At 47.8% G+C, this 18,881-nt stretch overlaps 1 protein-coding gene across 10 annotated transcripts in view; it reads left to right on the forward strand.

Annotated features, from left to right (window-relative positions):
• zdhhc14 (zinc finger DHHC-type palmitoyltransferase 14) overlaps window positions 1-18,881 on the forward strand; it is a 632,056-nt gene that overhangs the window by 450,320 nt on the left and 162,855 nt on the right. The window lies entirely within an intron of this gene.

Here is an 18,881-nt window from a genome sequence, read left to right on the forward strand (position 1 = left end):
GAGGATGAGGTTTGAGTGGGTATGAGGGGTGATGTGACAGAGTAGTGTTGGCAGTGCAGAAGGAGATGTGGGGTGGGGGCAGTGATGTGGCAGACGGAGTGTAGGGGAATGAGTAAGTGTACTCACTTTGGCTGACCTACTGAGGTCATTGGAGCGCCTCCTGCATTGTATGCAGGTGGGCGATATGTTGGTGGTGCAGGTGACCTCCTCTGCCACCTCGAGCCAGGCCTTTTGGTGGCAGAGGCAGGCCGCTTCCTCCCGCCCGCCGGGGGGGAAGATCTCTGTCCTCCCCCTCCTCCTCACCCCATGTATTGATACCTGGAGTGAGGCATCATTAAACTGGGAGCAGCCTTCCCCCTGGGCTGCTCCATGCTGTAATTTTTTCTATTTCCTGCAGCATCTGTCAGTGGAGGACTGCCCCTTTAAATAGAGCTCCTCCAGCTGACAGATCTTACTGCGCATGCACAGATCAGCAGTGGGGAACCCGGAAGACCAGGTAAGTGGATCCAATTGGGCTGCGATCGCGCGGGTGGCTGACTAATTTCACCGGGCGCATTACCCATGCGCCCGATAGCCCCCCCCCCCGCCGCAAACCCGCAGCCCTGCTAACATCGAGCCCATTGGATGGGATAAACATAGTGAGAGAAGAAATATTAATGGGTTTAGTATCTTTGAAAGTTGATAAATCGCCAGGCCCGGATGAAATGTATCCCAGGCCGTTAAGAGAAGCATGGGAAGAAATAGCGGAGGCTCTGACTGTCATTTTCCAATCCTGTCTGGCTACAGGTGTGGTGCCAGAGGACTGCTAACGTTGTTTAAAAAGGGAGAAAGGGATAGACCGAGTAATTACAGGCCAGTCAGCTTAACCTCGGTCGTAGGCAAATTATTGGAAAAAATTCTGAGGGACAGTGCTAATCGTCATTTAGAAAGGCACGGATTAATTAAGGACAGTCAGCATGGATTTGTTAAGGGAAGGTCGTGTCTGACTAACTTGATTGAAATTTTTGAGGAGGTAACAAGGAGGGTCAATGAGGGTATTGTGTTTGATGTAGTCGATATGGATTTTAGCAAGGCTTTTGACAAGGTCCCAAATGGCAGACTGGTCAAAAAAGTCCAGGATCCAAGGGAACATGGCAAGTTGGATCCAAAATTGGCTGAGTGGCAGGAAGCAAAGGGTAATGGTCAACGGGTGTTTTTGTGACTGGAAGGCTGTTTCCAGCTGGGTTCCGCAAGGCTCAGTACTAGGTCCCTTGCTTTTTGTGGTATATATATCAATGATTTAGAGTTAAATGTAGGGGGCATGATTAAGAACCTTGGAGTGCATGTCCACAGATCCTTGAAGGTAGCAGGACAGGTAGATAAGGTGGTTAAGAAGGCATACAGGATACTTTCCTTTATCAGCCGAGGCATAGAATATAATTTGCCTGAGGAAGGAGAAAATCTCCGAAAGCTTGTGAATTTAAAATAAAATTGCTGGACCATAGAATATAAGAGCAGAGAGGTTATGTATAAACTGTATAAAACACTAGTTAAGCCACAGCTAGAGAACTGTGTACTGTTCTGGTCCCCAAATTACAGGAAAGATGTAATTGCACTAGAGAGGGTACAGAGGAGATTTACGAGGATGTTGCCAGGACTGGAGAATTTTAGCTACGAGAAAAGATTGGATAGCCTGGGGTTGTTTTCTTTGGAACAGAGGAAGCTCGGGAGATATTATTGACGTGTATAAAATTACGTGGGGCCTAGATAGACTGGATAGGAAGGACCTATTTCCCTTAGCAGAGAGGTCAATAACTAGGGGGCTTAGATTTAAAGTGATTGGTAGAAGTATTAGAGGGGAGTTGAGGAGAAATGTTTTCACCCAGAGGGTGGTGGGGCTCTGAAATTCATTGCCTGAAAGGGTGGCAGAGGCAGAAACCCTAATCACATTTAAAAAGTAGTTGGATATGCACTTGAAGTGCCATAACCTACAAGGCTACGGACCAAGAGCTGAAAGTGGGATTAGGCTGGATGGGTTTTTTTCAGCCGGCACAGACATGATGGGCCGAATGGCCTCCATCTGTGCCGTAAATTTCTATGTTTCTGTGATCCTTACCAGTGTTTTGGGAATTGCTTTGCGTGACTTTGTGCTCTCGCTTTGTGAGATGCAAACCAGTGCTCTTGACTATAAGGTACTGCATATTGGTATTGCTGAAACTGAGTTGCATTGCCCATGTTTCCATCATGGGCAACCTGTCTAATGTAACCAATTTTTTCGAAAAGCAGTAGATGAAATCTTAGCAAGAACCCTGCAGACTGCTTTTTCTGTTCAGCAGGCAGTTGTGTAGCTGGACCAGTTTCTCTTACCAAGGATCAAAAGCAAAATACTGTGGATGCTGGAGATCTGAAAAGAGCAAAAAGTACTCAGCAAGTCGGGCAGCACCTTTGGAGAAAGAAACAGAGTTAATGTTTCAGATTGATGACCTCTTGTCAGAACTGGAAGAAGTTAAAGATTTAACAGTTTTTATGCAGGCAAAAATGGGGGGGGGGTTAGGGAGGGGAGGGGAGGGGAGGAAAGAACTAAAGGGAAGGTCTGTGATACAATGGAGGGGAGGAGTGATTAAATGACAAAAGGGATGATGGTGCAAGGCAAGGAGGGTGATAATGGGACAAATAAAGAAACTAGAGGAGCTGTAAATGCCACAGCAGAACCATTACTAGCACCTGCTGTCCGAATAAATGGGAGCAGTGGTTATGACCTGAAGTTATTGAAATCAGTATTGAGTCCGGAAGATTGTAATGTGCCCAATTGAAAGGAATTCACTTTCCTCTTGGCCAAGAAATCACTGGTGTTGCCTTCTTTGTTCTTCACAGGCCACATAATGCTACCTCATTGTAGTTGGGGTATGATTTTAATATGTAAACGTGGCAAACCCGATGCCAGTAATTCTCAGATGGCATTTCAATTATGTAATTCAACATAATTCAGTTGGCCACCACAATGTGGGAGTCTTCCCATTTGACCTATAAAATGTGACTCCTCAGCAGCAGTACTTTTGGTGATTATGTGCATGCTGCATATTCTCATGCGTTTTCTACTCAAGTGATCACATCTTCCCTCATTCTGAGCTCATACTCTACCTCATTCAAGCATTGTCAGTGGAATTCTCTGACCGCACCTCTTTGATCAATGATAGTGGTCCACAGCAATGTGGTTGATTCTTAATTGCCCTCTGAAATGGCCCAGCAAGCCACTCAGTTGTATAATCTCGCTACAGAAAGTCACAGTAAGAATAAAACTGAACGGACCACCAGGCATCGGACCACTAGGCACAGGACACGACAAAGGCAAACCAAGCCCAGTCAACGCTGCAAAGTCCTCCTCACTAACATTTGGGGACTTGTGCCAAAATTGGGAGAGCTGTCCCACAGACTAGACGAGCAACAGCCTGACATATCTTTCAGCCAACATCCCAGATTCCTCCATCACCATCCCTGGGTATGTTCTGTCCCACCAGCAGGACAGACCCACCAGAGGTGGTGGTACAGTGGTATACAGTCAGGAGGGAGTGGCCCTGAGAATCCTCAACATTGACTCCGGACTCCATGAAATCTCATGGCATCAGGTCAAACATGGGCAAGGAAACCTCCTGCTGATTGCCAATACTGCCCTCCCTCAGCTGATGAATCAGTCCTCCTCCATGTTGAGCACTACTTGGAGGAAGCACTGAGGGTAGCAAGGGCACAGAATGTACTCTGGGTGGGGGATTTCAATGTCCATCACCAGGAGTGGCTCGGTAGCACCATTACTGACTAAGCTGGCCGAGTCCTGAAGGACATAGCTGCCAGACTGGGCCAGCTTAGTCCCTCATGTTGGTTCGCAGGTGGTGGGCGAACCAACATGAGGGGAAAACCGACTTAACCTTGTCCTCACCAATCTACCTGTCGCAGATGCATCTGTCCATGACAGTATTGGTAGGAATGACCACCGCACTCCTACCAATACGCAGTCCTGTCTTCACACTGAGGACACCATCCAACGTGTTGTGTGGCACTACCACTGTGTGGTACTACCACTGGGACAGATTCAGAACAGATCTAGCAGCTCAAAACTAGGCATCCATGAGGCGCTGTGGGCCATCAGCAGCAGCAGAATTGTATTCCAGCACAATCTGTAACCTCATGGCCTGGCATATTCCTCACCATTACCAAGAAGCCAGGGGATCAACCCTGGTTCAATGAGGAGTGTAGAAGAGCATGCCAGGAGCAGCACCAGGCATACCTAAAAATGAGGTGCCAACCTGGTGAAGCTACAACACAGGACTACATGCATGCAAAGCAGCGGAAGCAACATGCTACAGACAGAGCTAAGCGATTCTACAACCAATGGATCAGATCAAAGCTCTGCAGTCCTGCCACATCCGGTCGTGAATGGTGGTGGACAATTAAACAACTAATGGAAGGAGGAGGCTCCGTGAACATCCCCATCCTCAATGATGGCAGAGTCCAGCATGTGAGTGCAAAAGACAAGTCTGAAGCGTTTGCCACCATCTTCAGCCAGAAGTGCCGAGTGGATGATCCATCTCAGCCTCCTCCCGAGATCGCCACCATCGCAGAAGCCAGTCTTCAGCCAATTCAATTCACTCCACGTGATATCAAGAAACGGCTGAGTGCACTGGATACAGCAAAGGCTATGGGCCCTGACAACATACCGGCTGTAGTGCTGAAGACTTGTGCTCCAGAACTAGCTGCGCCTCCAGCCAAACTGTTCCATACAGCTACAACACTGGCATCTAGCCGACAATGTGGAAAATTGCCCAGGTATGTCCTGTCCATAAAAAGCAGGACAAATCCAATCCGGCCAATACTGCCCCATCAGTCTACTCTCAATCATCAGCAAAGTGATGGAAGGTGTCGTCGACAGTGCTATCAAGCGGCACTTACTCACCAATAACCTGCTCACCGATGCTCAGTTTGGGTTCCGCCAGGACCACTCGGCTCCAGACCTCATTACAGCCTTGGTCCAAACATGGACAAAAGAACTGAATTCCAGAGGTGAGGTGAGAGTGACTGCCTTTGACATCAAGGCAGCATTTGCCCAAGTGTGGCACCAAGGAGCCCTAGTAAAATTGAAGTCAATGGAAATCACGGGGAAAACTCTCCAGTGGCTGGAGTCATACCCAGCACAAAGGAAGATGGTAGTGGTTGTTGGAGGGCAATCATCTCAGCCCCAGGGCATTGCTGCAGGAGTTCCTCAGGGCAGTATCCTAGGCCCAACCATCTTTAGCTGCTTCATCAATGACCTTCCCTTCATCATAAAGTCAGAAACGGGGATGTTCACTGATGATTGCACAGTGTTCAGTTCCATTCGCAACCCCTCAAATAATGAAGCAGTCCTAGCCCGCATGCAGCAAGACCTAGCCAACATCCATGCTTGGGCTGGTAAGTGGCAAGTAACATTTACGCCAGACCAGTGCCTGGCAATGACCATCTCCAACAAGAGAGGGTCTAACCACCTCCCCTTGACATTCAACTGCATTACCATCACCAAATCCCCCTCCATCAACATCTTGGGGGTCACCATTGACCAGAAACTTAACTGGACCAGCTATATAAATACTGTGGTTACAAGAGCAGGTCAGAGGTTGGGTATTCTGCGGCGATTGACTCACCTCCTGATTCCCCAAAGCCTTTCCACCATCTACAAGGCACAAGTCAGGAGTGTGATGGAATGCTCTCCACTTGCTTGGACGAGTGCAGCTCCAACAACTCAAGAAACTTGACACCATCCAGGACACAGCAGCCCACTTGATTGGCACCCCATCCACCATCCTAAACATTCACTCCCTTCACCACCGGCGCACTGTGGCTGCAGTGTGTACCATCCACAGGATGCACTGCAGCAACTCGCCAAGGCTTCTTCGACAGCACCTCCCAAACCCGCGACCTCTACCACCTAGAAGGACAAGAGCAGCAGGCACATGGGAACAACACCACCTGCACTTCCCCTTCCAAATCACACACCATCCTGACTTGGAAATATATAGCCGTTCCTTCATTGTCGCTGGGTCAAAATCCTGGAACTCCCTTCCTAACAGCACTGTGGGAGAACTTCACCACATGGACTGCAGCTGTTCAAGAAGGCAGCTCTCCACCACCTTCTCAAGGGCAATTATGGATGGGCAATAAAAGCTGGCCTCGCCAACTACGCCCACATCCCATGAACGAATAAAAAAAATACTGTACTATTTCTGACTCTAGTGCTATCTGTCTCTCCCAATCCTTTGAGCACCTTGTTTCTCCTTTCCAATGCTACAGCCTGGTGCCTAACCCCCTGCCAAATTAGTTTAAACCCTCCCCCACAGACCAGCAAGCCTCCCCAGCTCTGTTGAGGTGCAACCCGTCCGGCTTGTCCAGGTTCCACTTCCCCCAGAACTAGCCCCAATGCCCCAGGAATCTAAAGCTCTCCCTCCTGCACCAACACTGCAGCCACCCATTCATCTGCCCTATCCTCCTATTTCTATACTCACTAGCACGTGGCACCGGGAGTAATCTGGAGATTACTACCTTTTGAAGTCCTGCTTATTAATCTCTTTCCTAACTCCCTAAGCTCTGCATGCAGGACCTTATCCCTCTTTCTACCTATGTCATTGGTACCGATATGGGCCATGGCCATTGGCTGTTCTCCCTCCCCCTTCAGAATGTTCTGCAGCCATTCAGTGACAAACTTGACCATGGCACCAGGGAGGCAACATACCATCCTGGAATCATGTCTGTGGCCGCAGAAACGCCTATCTGTTCTCCTAACTATTGAATCCCCTATCACTATTGGTCTCCTGACCTTTCTCCTCCACACCTGCACAGCTGAGCCACCCATGGTGCTGTGGACTTGGCTCTGCTGCGCTTCTCAGAGGAACCCTCTCCCTCACCAGTGTTCTGAATACTGGTTAGAGAGCAAGATGCCCTTAGGTGACTCCTGCATTACCTGCCTGGTCCTCCTTGTCTGTCTGGCGGTCACCCTCTGCCTGCACACTCTTAAGCTATTGGGTGACCATCTCCTGAAACGTTGTATCCACATAGGTCTCAGCCTCGCAGATGCACTGCAGTGACGCCAGCTGTTGCTCAAGATCCGAAATCTGGAGCTCCAGCTCCTCCAGCTGACAACACTTCCTGCACCTGTGGTTGTCCAGGACCCGGGATGCGTCCTGGAGTTCCCACATAGCACAGGATGTGCATTCAAAGGGACTGAGGTGCCGTGCCATCCCTCAATTTATCAGACTATTAACTAAACTGAACAGAAATAAACTGAAGAGTTTAAAAAATAACTCACCAGCTACTCACCATTCAGTTCCGTCCCTTGTGCTGACGCCACTTCAGGTTTTTTCCTCACTTTCTGAAGCCCTTCACTTTTTACCTGCTCCGATGTTCTGGTCCCGGTCTCTCACAGGTCCACGCTCGCTCTGGACTCCGGGATCCCGATTGAGGCCTAGTCCCTGGGCCTCGTTTTTTACTTGCTCCAATGCTCCGCCCTCGGTCTCTCACAGATCCGTGCTCGCTCTGGACACTGAGCTCCCGATTGAGGCCTAATCCCTGGGCCTCGCTTTTTACTTGCACTGATGCTCCGATGCTCTGCCCCTGGTCTCTCGCATGTCCGTGCTTGCCCTGGAGACAGGGCTCCCGATTAAGGCCAAGTCCCTGGGCCTCGCTTTTTACCTGCTCCGATGTTCCGCCCCTGGTTTCTCGCAGGTCCGCGCTCGCTCTGGACACCGGGCTCCCGATTAATAACACAAAAGTACAATGAAACCCAGAATATGTCTGATGCTGCATAACCAAATAAATCCCTATAATTCCTAAATAAGTGAGCACTAACTTCACAATATGTGACACCAAGGAATATTGCTACAAATACTTGAAGGGAAAAAATTTGCAAGGCTATGGGGAAAGAACAGGGGAATGGGACTAATTGGGTAGCTCTTTCAAAGACAGGCACAATGGACCGAATGGCGGCCTCCTGTGCTGTACCTCTAGGAAAACATATTTCATAGTATAATTTAGCTGGATTTTTCTTCTGCAAAACTAGATGGTCAACAGTTAAATATGCAATGGTTAAAAGCTAATTTATTGTTTCAAGTTGATGGAAACTGTGGGGTCAGTGCTTGTAGATGGGAAATAATAATTCTGTATTCGACCTTAAAGAAAATAATTAATGAGTTCATAAAATCCAATACCGGGTGACTTGAATGTTTAGGAAATAATAAACTACCAGCAGCAGACTCGAGTTTGATCAAAGCAGCATACATCATTTAGAATAAAATGCCAATAGGAAGTGATAAAAGTCTTGACTGACTCGCAGTGCACAGAAGACATTGATGTATAAAGCAAATCTGACTGTTTCTGCAGAGTGTATCACTGTAGGTTTAAACTATAAATGTAATCTGAGACCTGACAAGCCTAAGATCTATAAAAGGAAATGTTGAGATCTCTCCAATCTAGGCATTGGAGGGACAGTAGCAGTCTGCACTGTGGTTATGCTAAACCTTTATAACACTGGTTAGGCCCCAGCTGGAGTATTGTGCATCTGGGCACCAGACTTTAGGAAGGATGTCAATGCCTTTAGAGAGGGTGCAGAGGATATTTACTGTAATGGTAACAGGGATGAGGGACTTCGGTTATGTGGAGAGACTAGAGAAACTGGGGCTGTTCTCCATAGAGCAGAGAAGGTTACGAGGAGATTTGGTAGAGGTGTTCAAAATCATGAATGGTTTTGATAGAGTAAATGAGGAGAAACTGTTTCCAGTAGCAGAGGACTACTCTCCGGGAAAAGAAGAACTGCCTACTCTTACATAGTTTAAACTCATGTCCCCAGTCCTCCTTAGTCTGTTAAACTTTCTGGCCCAACAAGGCATTCCCTAATCAATCCACCCTCGTCCAAGTGACGACTGTTAATTCTGTCCCAGATTATCATTTCTAAAAGTTTCCCCACCACGGAGGTTAAACTGACTGGCCTATAGTTGCTGGGTTTACCCTTACATCCTTTTTTGAACAAGGGTGTAACATTTGCAATTCTCCAGTCCTCTGGCACCACCCCCATATCTATGGATGTTTGGAAGATTATGGCCAGTACCTCTGCAATTTCCACCCTTACTTCCCTTAGCAACCCAGGATGCATCTCATCCGGACCGAGTGACTTATCTACTTTAAGCACAGAATTATAGAAAATTTACCGTGTCCTTTTCCACAGTTATTCTAAACCTTATGATACTATGATCGCTGCTCCCTAAATGCTCTCCCACTGACACTTGCTCCATTTGGCCCACCTAATTCCTTATAACCAAGTCCAGCAATTAGGAATTAGGCTAGTGGCGCGTTTCTCAGCCGGCCGGACACAATGGGCTGAATGGCCTCCTTCTGTGCCGTAAATTTTCTATAATTCTGTGATTCTAAGGAAGAAGATGCTGCGAGACTCTCCGTAAAGGAAGATATAGTTGAGATACTGGATGGGCTAAAAATTGATAAAGAAGAGGTACTAGAAAGGCTAGCTGTACTTGAAGTAGATAAGTCACTCGGTCCGGATTGCTGAGGGAAGTAAGGGTGGAAATTGCAGAGGTACTGGCCATAATCTTCCAAACATCCGTAGATATGGGGGTGGTGCCAGAGGACTGGAGAATTGCAAATGTTACACCCTTGTTCAAAAAAGGGTGTAAGGGTAAACCCAGCAACTATAGGCCAGTCAGTTTAACCTCCATGGTGGGGAAACTTATAGAAACGATAATCCGGGACAGAATTAACAGTCACTTGGATGAGGGTGGATAAGGGAATGCCAGCATGGATTTGTTAATGGCAAATCATGTTTAACTAACTTGATAGAGTTTTTTGATGAGATAACAGAGAGGGTAGTTGAGGGCAATGCAGTTGATGTGGTGTACATGGACTTTCAAAAGGCATTTGATAAAGTGCCACACGGTAGGCTTATCATCAAGATTGTGGCCCATGGAATAAAGCGGGCAGTAGCAACATGGATATAGAATTGGCTAAGTGACAGGAAACAGAGAGTATTGGTGAACGGTTGTTTTTCGGACTGGGGGGGGGGAGTGCAGTGGTGTTCCCCAGGGGTCAGTGCTGGGACCACTGCTTTTCTTGATCTATGTTAATGACTTGGACTTGGGTGTACAGGGCACAATTTCAAAATTTGCAGATGACACAAAACTTGGAAGTATAGTAAACAGTGAGGAGGATAGTGATAGTCTTCAAGAGGATATAGACAGGCTGGTGGCATGGGCGGACACGTGGCGGATGAAATTTAACGCACAAAAATGCGAAGTGATACATTTCGGTAGGAAGAATGAGGAGAGGCAATATAAACCAGGGGGCACAAATCCAAAAGGGGTACAGGAACAGAGAGATCTGGGGGTATATGTGCAGAAATCATTGAAGGTGGCAGGGCAGGTTGAGAAAGTGGTTAAAAAAGCATACGGGATCCTGGGCTTTATAAATAGAGGCATAGAGTACAAAAGTATGGAAGTCATGATGAACCGTTATTAACTGGTTCGGTCACAACTTGAATATTGTGTCCCGTTCTGGGCACCGCACTTCAGGAAAGATGTGAAGGCCTTAGAATAGGGTGCAGAAGAGATTTACTCAAATGATTCCAGGGATGATGGACTTTAGTTTCGTGGATAGACTGGAGAAGCTGGGGCTGTTTTCCTTGGAACAGAGATGGTTGCGAGGAGATTTGATAGAGATATTCAAAATCATGACGTGTCTAGACAGAGTAGATAGAGAGAAACTGTTCCCATTGGCGGAAGGGTCAAGGATCAGAGGACATAAATTTAAGGTGATTGGCAAAAGAACCAAAGGTGGCATGGGGAAAAACTTTTATACAGCGAGTGGTTAGGATCTGGAATGCACTGCCCGAGGGGGTGGTGGAGGCAGATTCAATCATGGCTTTGAAAAGGGAACTGTATAAGTACTTGAAAGGAAAAAATTTGCAGGGTTGTGGGGAAGTGGGACTAGCTGGATTGCTCTTGCGTAGAACTGGCGTGAACTTGATGGGCCGAATGGCCTCCTTCCGTGCTGTAACCACTCTATGATTCTATGATTTTATCAGACCACCTCCAAGTCTACACTGCTGTAAAGTCATTAGACCAAGGTCCTTGAGCCTATCTGAGTGGCTGTGGTTCTTTAAGCTAGGAATCATTCTTGTAGCTCTCCTCTGGACCTTATCCAAGGCCACTGTATCACCTACCATGTAGGGGGACCAAAAGTGGGCATCGTACCCCAGATGTGGTCTGACCAGTGACCTGCATAGTGACAAAATGGTGCTTTTTTGATTTATTCTGAATGGTTGGTTCATTGGTCATGAACTTTCAGTGCACGATAACACCGAGATCTTTATCTCTCTCAACCTCTTCCAGTAATGTTGCCTGCAAATAATACATGTGTATTGTGTGTTGGCCCTATCAGCAACTACATTTATCTAAATACTAAGAGGCCAAAAGGAAATCTGATACTGTTACAGTAATTGTTCCAGGGAAATCCTGTAGTGAGATACAACCTAGGCCATGACATTCTTCCGTATCCTTTTTAAAAATTTATTCTTGGGACATGGGCGTCGCTAGCAAGGCCAGGATTTATTCCCCATCCCTAGTTGCTCTTGAGAAGGTGGTGGTGAGCCGCCTTCATGAACTGCTGCAGTTCCTGTGGTAAAGGTACTCCCGCAGTGCTGTTAGGTAGGGAGTTCCAGGATTTTTACCCAGTGATGTTGCAGGAACGACAATATATAGAATCATAGAAATTTACGGCACAGAAGGAGGCCATTCAGCCCATTGTGTTTGTGCCTGCCGAAAAAGAGCCATCCAACCTAATCCCACTTTCCAGCTCTTGATCTTATAGTACACAAAATAAGAGCTCATGGTGTAGGGGATAACATATGACCATGGATAAAGGATTGGTTAGTTAACAGGAAACAGAGAGTAGGCATAAATGGGTCATTTTCAGGTTGGCAAGATGTAACGAGTAGAGTGCCACAGGGATCAGTGCTTGGGTCTCAACTGTTTATAATCAATATCAATGACTTTGATGAAGGGACTGAATGTACGGTTGCTAAATTTGCTGATGACACAAAGGTAGGTAGGAAAATAAGTTCCGAAGAGGACATAAGGGGGCTCTATTTTCGCACCCGCAATCGGGTGCGTTCCTGGCGGAGGGGCAACGAAAATCGGGGATTCCCGGGGCGGGTCGGGAGCCCGGCTCCAACCCGCCCCATTTCCGGGTTCCCCACTGACGCGCTGACATGCGCGCGCAGCCCCTGCATGTGAGACTGCCGCCGGCAATTAAAGCCAGCGGGGTGCCACTTAAAGTATTTATCTAGGTATTTCAGGTCGTTTAGAGACCTGATTTAACGTGATATTTTAGGAGGGTTGGGATTTTACAAACAACTAGTACTGTTTCCCGTACTGGGGGAAACACTCCCAGTTCAAATGGACGTGTTGCAGCCATTAGCCTGTGGCAGCTGCAAAGGTCCATTTGACAGGTCAGGGGGGGAGACCATCACTCATTGCAGGAGGCCACTCTGTCACTTTGGACAAAGTTTGGCCTCCACCACCCTCCTCCTAACAACAAAATTCACCAACTTGCACACTTACCCCGGTGTCCAGACACATGTACCTACCTTGCGGACCCCCTCAGATGTACATCTCCCGGATGGGGGCCACTGTAGCTGCAGTCATGACCTCCTCGGAGGACGAACAGCATCACCAGCCACGCCGTCCACCTCTGACACGTGGAGCTCCACAACACAGTGCTGTGACACATCCACCTGCACAGTAGGAGGGAGGGCAAACGCAGAGAGAGATACGTCGCAGAGGGCACTACCCTCGCCACAGGGTCCACAGACCGAGGCTCAGCTTCCTGGACCTCTCTGAGCAGCAGTGCACACGGAGACTCAAAGTCACTTGACATATAGTCGTGGACATCTGCAGCCTCCTTCATGCCGAGCTGCTCCTGGCTGGCCCGAGCACCATCTTCTTACCTGTCGCTGTCAAAGTCACCACTGCCCTCAACAACTTCTCCTCCACATCCTTCCAGGGTGCCACTGGGGACATCGCCGACGTCTCTCAGCCGTCTGCACAAAAGAGCCCTGCAAATACACCTACACCCACTCTGCAGTGACACAATGGTCAGTTGTGGGTCTTCATAGTGATCCTCTGGAAAGGGCATTATTGCACAAACCAGACAAGATTCGCAAAGACGTGACAGTAGTGGTGCCAATATAATATGTAATGTGAGTTGGTCAGAAATTAAATATAAGTAAAAACCATGACAAACCCTCAAACACCCTTGTGCATCCCCTTCATGCTCACAACACGTTTGCCTCGCGCTGCCTACGGCACATATGTGATGCATGCCCTGTGGCTGCAGCACAGGTAGTGGCAGGTTGGGTGAGGCTGACTGTGAAAGAGATGCAAGAGAGGGTGAGTATGAGATAGAGCCATGAGATTGTATGAGGATTGGGTTGAGTGGTAGTGGCGGGATGAGTACTGGCGAGGTGAGTAAGTGTAGGTAAGATGAGGATGAGGTTTGAGTGGGTGTGAGGGGTGATGTGACAGAGTAGTGTTGACAGTGCAGAAGGAGATGTGGGGTGGGGGCGGTGATGTGGCAGACGGAGTGTAGGGGAATGAGTAAGTGTACTCACTTTGGCTGACCTACTGAGGTCATTACAGCGCCTCCTGCACTGTATGCAGGTGTGCGATATGTTGGTGGTGCAGGTGACCTCCTCTGCCACCTCGAGCCAGGCCTTCTTGGTGGCAGAGTCAGGCCGCTTCCTCCCGCCCGCCGGGGGGAAGATCTCTGTCCTCCCCCTCCTCCTCACCCCATCCAATAACAGCTGGAGTGAGGCATCATTAACCTGGGAGCAGCCTTCCTCTGGGCTGCTCCATGCTGTAATTTTGCTATTTCTTGCGGCATCAGTCAGTGAAGGACTGCCCCTTTAAATAGAGCTCCTCCAGTTGACAGACCTTATTGCGCATGCGCAGTCCTCCCGCCACGGAGCTTAGCAGCGGGAAATCCTGAACAACAGGTAAGTGGATCCAATCAGCCTGTGATTGCGCGCGGGGCAGACTGATTCCACCGGGCGCGTTACCGACGCACCCAATCGACCCCCCGCCCCCCCCCCCCCCCCCCCGCCGCCATGGTAATATCGGGCCCTAGGAGTCTGCAAAGGGATATAGACAGGTTAAGTGAGTGGGCAAAAATTTGGCAGATGGAGTATAATGTGGGAAAATGTGAACTTGTCCACTTTGGCAGGAGGAATAGAAAAGCAGCATATTATTTAAATGGAGAGACTGCAGAACTCTGAGGTACAGAGGGATCTGGGTGTTCTAGTACATGAATCACAAAGTTAGTATGCAGGTACAGCAAGTGATTAGGAAGGCACGGGGAATAAAATATAAAAGTAGAGATGTTTTGCTACAGTTGTACAGGGCATTGGTGAGACCACATTTTTTTTTATTCGCTGATGGGATGTGGGCGTTGCTGGCGAGGCCAGCATTTATTGCCCATCCCTATTTGCCCTTGAGAAGGTGGTGATGAGCTGCTGCCTTGAACCGCTGCAGTCCGTGTGGTGAAGGTTTTCCCACAGTGCTGTTAGGAAGGGAGTTCCAGGATTTTGACCCAGCGACAATGAAGGAACGGCGATATATTTCCAAGTCGGGATGGTGTTTGGCTTGGAGGGGAACGTGCAGGTGGTGTTGTCCGTCTAGGTGGTAGAGGTCGCGGGTTTGGGAGGTGCTGTCGAAGAAGCCTTGGCGAGTTGCTGCAGTGCATCCTATGGATGGTGCACACTGCAGCCACAGTGCGTCGGTGGTGAAGGGAGTGAATGTTTAGGGTGGTGGATGGGGTGCCAATCAAGCGGGCTGCTTTGTTGTGGATGGTGTCGAGTTTCTTGAGTGTTGTTGGAGCTGCACTCATCCAGGCAAGTGGAGAGTATTCCATCACACTCCTGACTTGTATCTTGTAGATGGTGGAAAGGCTTTGGGGAGTCAGGAGGTGAGTCAATCGCTGCAGAATACCCAGCGTCTGTCCTGCCCTTGCAGCCAGAGCATTTATATGGCTGGTCCAGTTAAGTTTCTGGTCAATCTAGAATACTGGGTGCAGTTTTGGTCGTCTTATTTAAGAAAGGACATAATTGCTTTGGAGGCGGTTCAGAGAAGGTTCACTCGACTGATTCCTGGGATGAGGGGGTTATCTTATGAGGAAAGGTTGGACAAGTTGGGCCTGTATACACTGGAATTGAGAAGAATGAAAAGTGATCTTATTGAAACAGAATCGGTTTATACCCCTGAGGGGCAAAAACTCTACTTGCCAAAAAAAACAGCCATGGACAACTAAAGAGGTAAGGGACAGTATAAGACATAAGGAAAGGGCATACAAAAAGGCAAAAAATGGTACAGATCCTGGCGAATGGGAAAGATACAAAGATCAACAAAGGGTCACAAAACAGATAGTAAGAGCTACAAAAAGAGAGTATGAAAAGAAACTTGCAAGGGATATCAAAACCAATACGAAGAACTTTTATAGTTATATTAGGAAAAAGAGGGTGGTCAGGAGCAGTGTTGGCCCCTTAAAAACTGAAAGTGGGGATATTGGCATTGACAATGGGGAAATGGCAGACATGTTGAACAATTACTTTGCGTCAGTATTTACAGACGAAAAAGAGGATAGCATGCCAGAAATCCCAAGAAAACTTATATTGAATCAGGGACAGGGACTCGATAAAATTAACATAGGTAAAGCAACAGTAATGAAGAAAATAATAGCACGAAAGAGTGACAAATCCCCAGGACCAGATGGTTTCCATCCCAGGATTTTAAAGGAAGTAGGTGAGTACATTGCTGATGCCCTAACTATAATCTTTCAAAGTTCTCTAGATTCAGGAACTGTCCCTCCAGATTGGAAAATTGCACATGTCACTCCGCTTTTTAAGAAAGGAAAGAGAGGGAAACCGGGGAATTATAGACCAGTTAGCCTAACATCTGTTGTGGGGAAAATGCTGGAGTCTATAATTAAAGATAGGGTGAGTGAACACCTCGAGAATTTTCAGTTAATCAGAGAGAGCCAGCATGGATTTGTGAAAGGTAGGTCGTGCCTGACAAACCTGATTGAATTTTTTGAGGAGGTGACTGGAGTAGTGGACAGGGGAATGTCAATGGATGTTATTTATGTGGACTTCCAGAAGGCATTTGATAAGATCCCACATAAGAAACTGTTAGCTAAGATAGAAGGCCATGGAATCGAGGGAAAAGTACGGACTTGGTTAGGAAGTTGGCTGAGCGAAAGGCGACAGAGAGTAGGGATAATGGGAAGTTACTCACATTGGCAGGGTGTGACTAGTTGAGTCCCGCAGGGATCTGTCTTGGGGCCTTAATTATTCACAATATTTATTAATGACTTAGATGAGGGCATAGTAAGTCTCATATCTAAGTTTGCCGATGACACAAAGATTGGTGGCATTGTAAGCAGTGTAGATGAAAACTTAAATTACAAAGCAATATGGACAGATTAGATGAATGGGCAAAATTGTGGCAAATGGAATTCAATGTAGACAAATGTGAGGTCATCCACTTTGGATCAAAAAAGGATAGAACAGGGTACTTTCTAAATGGTAAAAAGTTAAAGAGTGGATGTCCAAAGGGACTTAGGGGTTCAGGTACATAGATCATTGAAGTGTCATGAACAGGTGCAGAAAATAATCAAGGCGGCAAATGGAATGTTGGCCTTTATATCTAGAAGACTGGAGTACAAGGGGGCAGAAGTTATGCTGCTGCTATACAAAACCCTGGTTAGACCGCACCTGGAGTACTGTGAGCAGTTCTGGGCACCGCACGTTCGGAAGGACATATTGGCCTTGGAGGGAGTGCAGCGTAGGTTTACTAGAATGATACCCGGACTTCAAGGGTTAAGTTACGAGGAGAGATTACACAAATTGGGGTTGTGTTCTCTAGAGTTTAGAAGATTAAGGGGTGATCTGATCGACGTTTATAAGATATTAAGGGGAACAGATATGGTGGATAGAGAGAAACTATTTCCGCTGGTTGGGGATTTTAGGAGTAGGGGGCACAGACTAAAAATTAGAGCCAGAACTTTCAGGAGTGAGATTAGAAAACATTTCTACACACAAAGGGTGGTAGAAGTTTGGAACTCTCTTCCGCAAACGGCAATTGATACTAGCTCAATTGTAAATTTAAATCTGAGATAGATAGCTTTTTGGCAACCAAAGGTATTAAGGGATATGGGCCAAAGGCAGGTATATGGAGTTAGATCACAGATCAGCCATGATCTTATCAAATGGCGGAGCAGGCACGAGGGGCTGAATGGCCTACTCCTATATTCCTATTAGACTCCTTGCATTGAAGTATATAACATTTAGCACTGCCACACTCCTTTGTTGTCTATTTTCTAGTCTTTGTTTTCTCTGCCTTCCAAACTCGCTTACTAATTTCCTGCCTTCCATTTCCAGCTCTGCTTTTCTCCCTTCTGAATCTATGCTCAGATTCCCATACCCCTGCCCAGCTAGTTTAAATCCTCCCCAACAACACTAGCAAACCTCCCCGTTGCGTTATTGGTCCCGGCCCTGTTGAGGTACAACCCATCTGGCTTGTACAGGTCCCAACTCCCCCAGAACCGGTCCCAATGCCCCAGGAATCTAAAGCCCTCCCTCCTGCACCATCTCTCCAGCCACGCATTCATTTGCACTATCCTCCTATTTCTGTACTCACTAGCGCGTGGCATCGGGAGTAATCCAGAGATTACTTACTACCTTCGAGGTCCTGCTTATTAATCTCTTTCCTAGTTCCCTAAAATTTGCCTGCAGGACCTCATCCCTCTTTCTACCTATGTCATTGGTACCGATATGGACCACTACCTCTGGCTGTTCACCCTCCCCCCTCTGAATGTTCTGCAGCCGCTCAGTGACATCCTTGACCCTGGCACCAGGGAGGCAACATACCATCCTAGAATCACGTCTGCAGCTGCAGAAATGCCTATCTGTTCCCCTAACTATTGAATCCCCTATCACTATTGCTTTTCTGACCTTTCTCCTCCCCTCCTATACAGCTGAGCCACCCATGGTGCTGTGGACTTGGCTCTAGCTGTACTCTTCAGAGGAACCATCTCCCTCACCAGTATTCAGAACTGAATACTGGTTAGAGAGCATGATGCACTCAAGGGAATCCTGCACTACCTGCCTGGTTCTCCATGACTGTCTGGTGGTCACCCATTCCCTCTCTGCCTGCACACTCTTAAGCTGCGGGGTGACGACCTCCTGAAACGTGCTAGCAACGTAGCTCTCAGCCTCGCAGATGCACTGCAGTGACACCAGCTGCTGCTCAAGCTCCAAAACCTGGAGCTCGAGCTCCTCCAGCTGATCTGTCCAAGTCAGGATGGTGTGTGACTTGGAGGGGAATTTGGAGGTGTTGGTGTTCCCATACACTTGCTGCCCTTGTCCTTCTAGGTGGTAGAGTATGTGGGTTGGGAGGTGCTGTCAAAGAAGTCTTGGTGAGTTGCTGCAGTGCATCCTCTATCTAATACACGGTGTGCTGGTAGTGGAGGGAGGGGATGTTTAAGGTGATGGATGGGCTGCTGCCGATGAAATGGACTGCTTTGTCCTAGATGGTGTTGAGCTCTTGGAGTGCTGTTGCAACTGCATCCACCCAGGCAAGTGGAGAGTTTACATCACACTCCTGACTTGTGCCTAGTAGGTGGTGGACTGGATTTGGAGAGTCAGGAGGTGAGCCACTCACCGTAGAATAACCAGCATTTGACCTGCTCTGGTAGCCACGGCATTTATGTGGCTGGTCCACTTGAGTTTCTGCTCAATGGTGACCCCCAGGATGTTGATGGTGGGG

This window comes from Heptranchias perlo, chromosome 8, assembly GCF_035084215.1.
Source record: "Heptranchias perlo isolate sHepPer1 chromosome 8, sHepPer1.hap1, whole genome shotgun sequence".
NCBI classification, from domain to species: Eukaryota; Metazoa; Chordata; class Chondrichthyes; order Hexanchiformes; family Hexanchidae; genus Heptranchias; species Heptranchias perlo.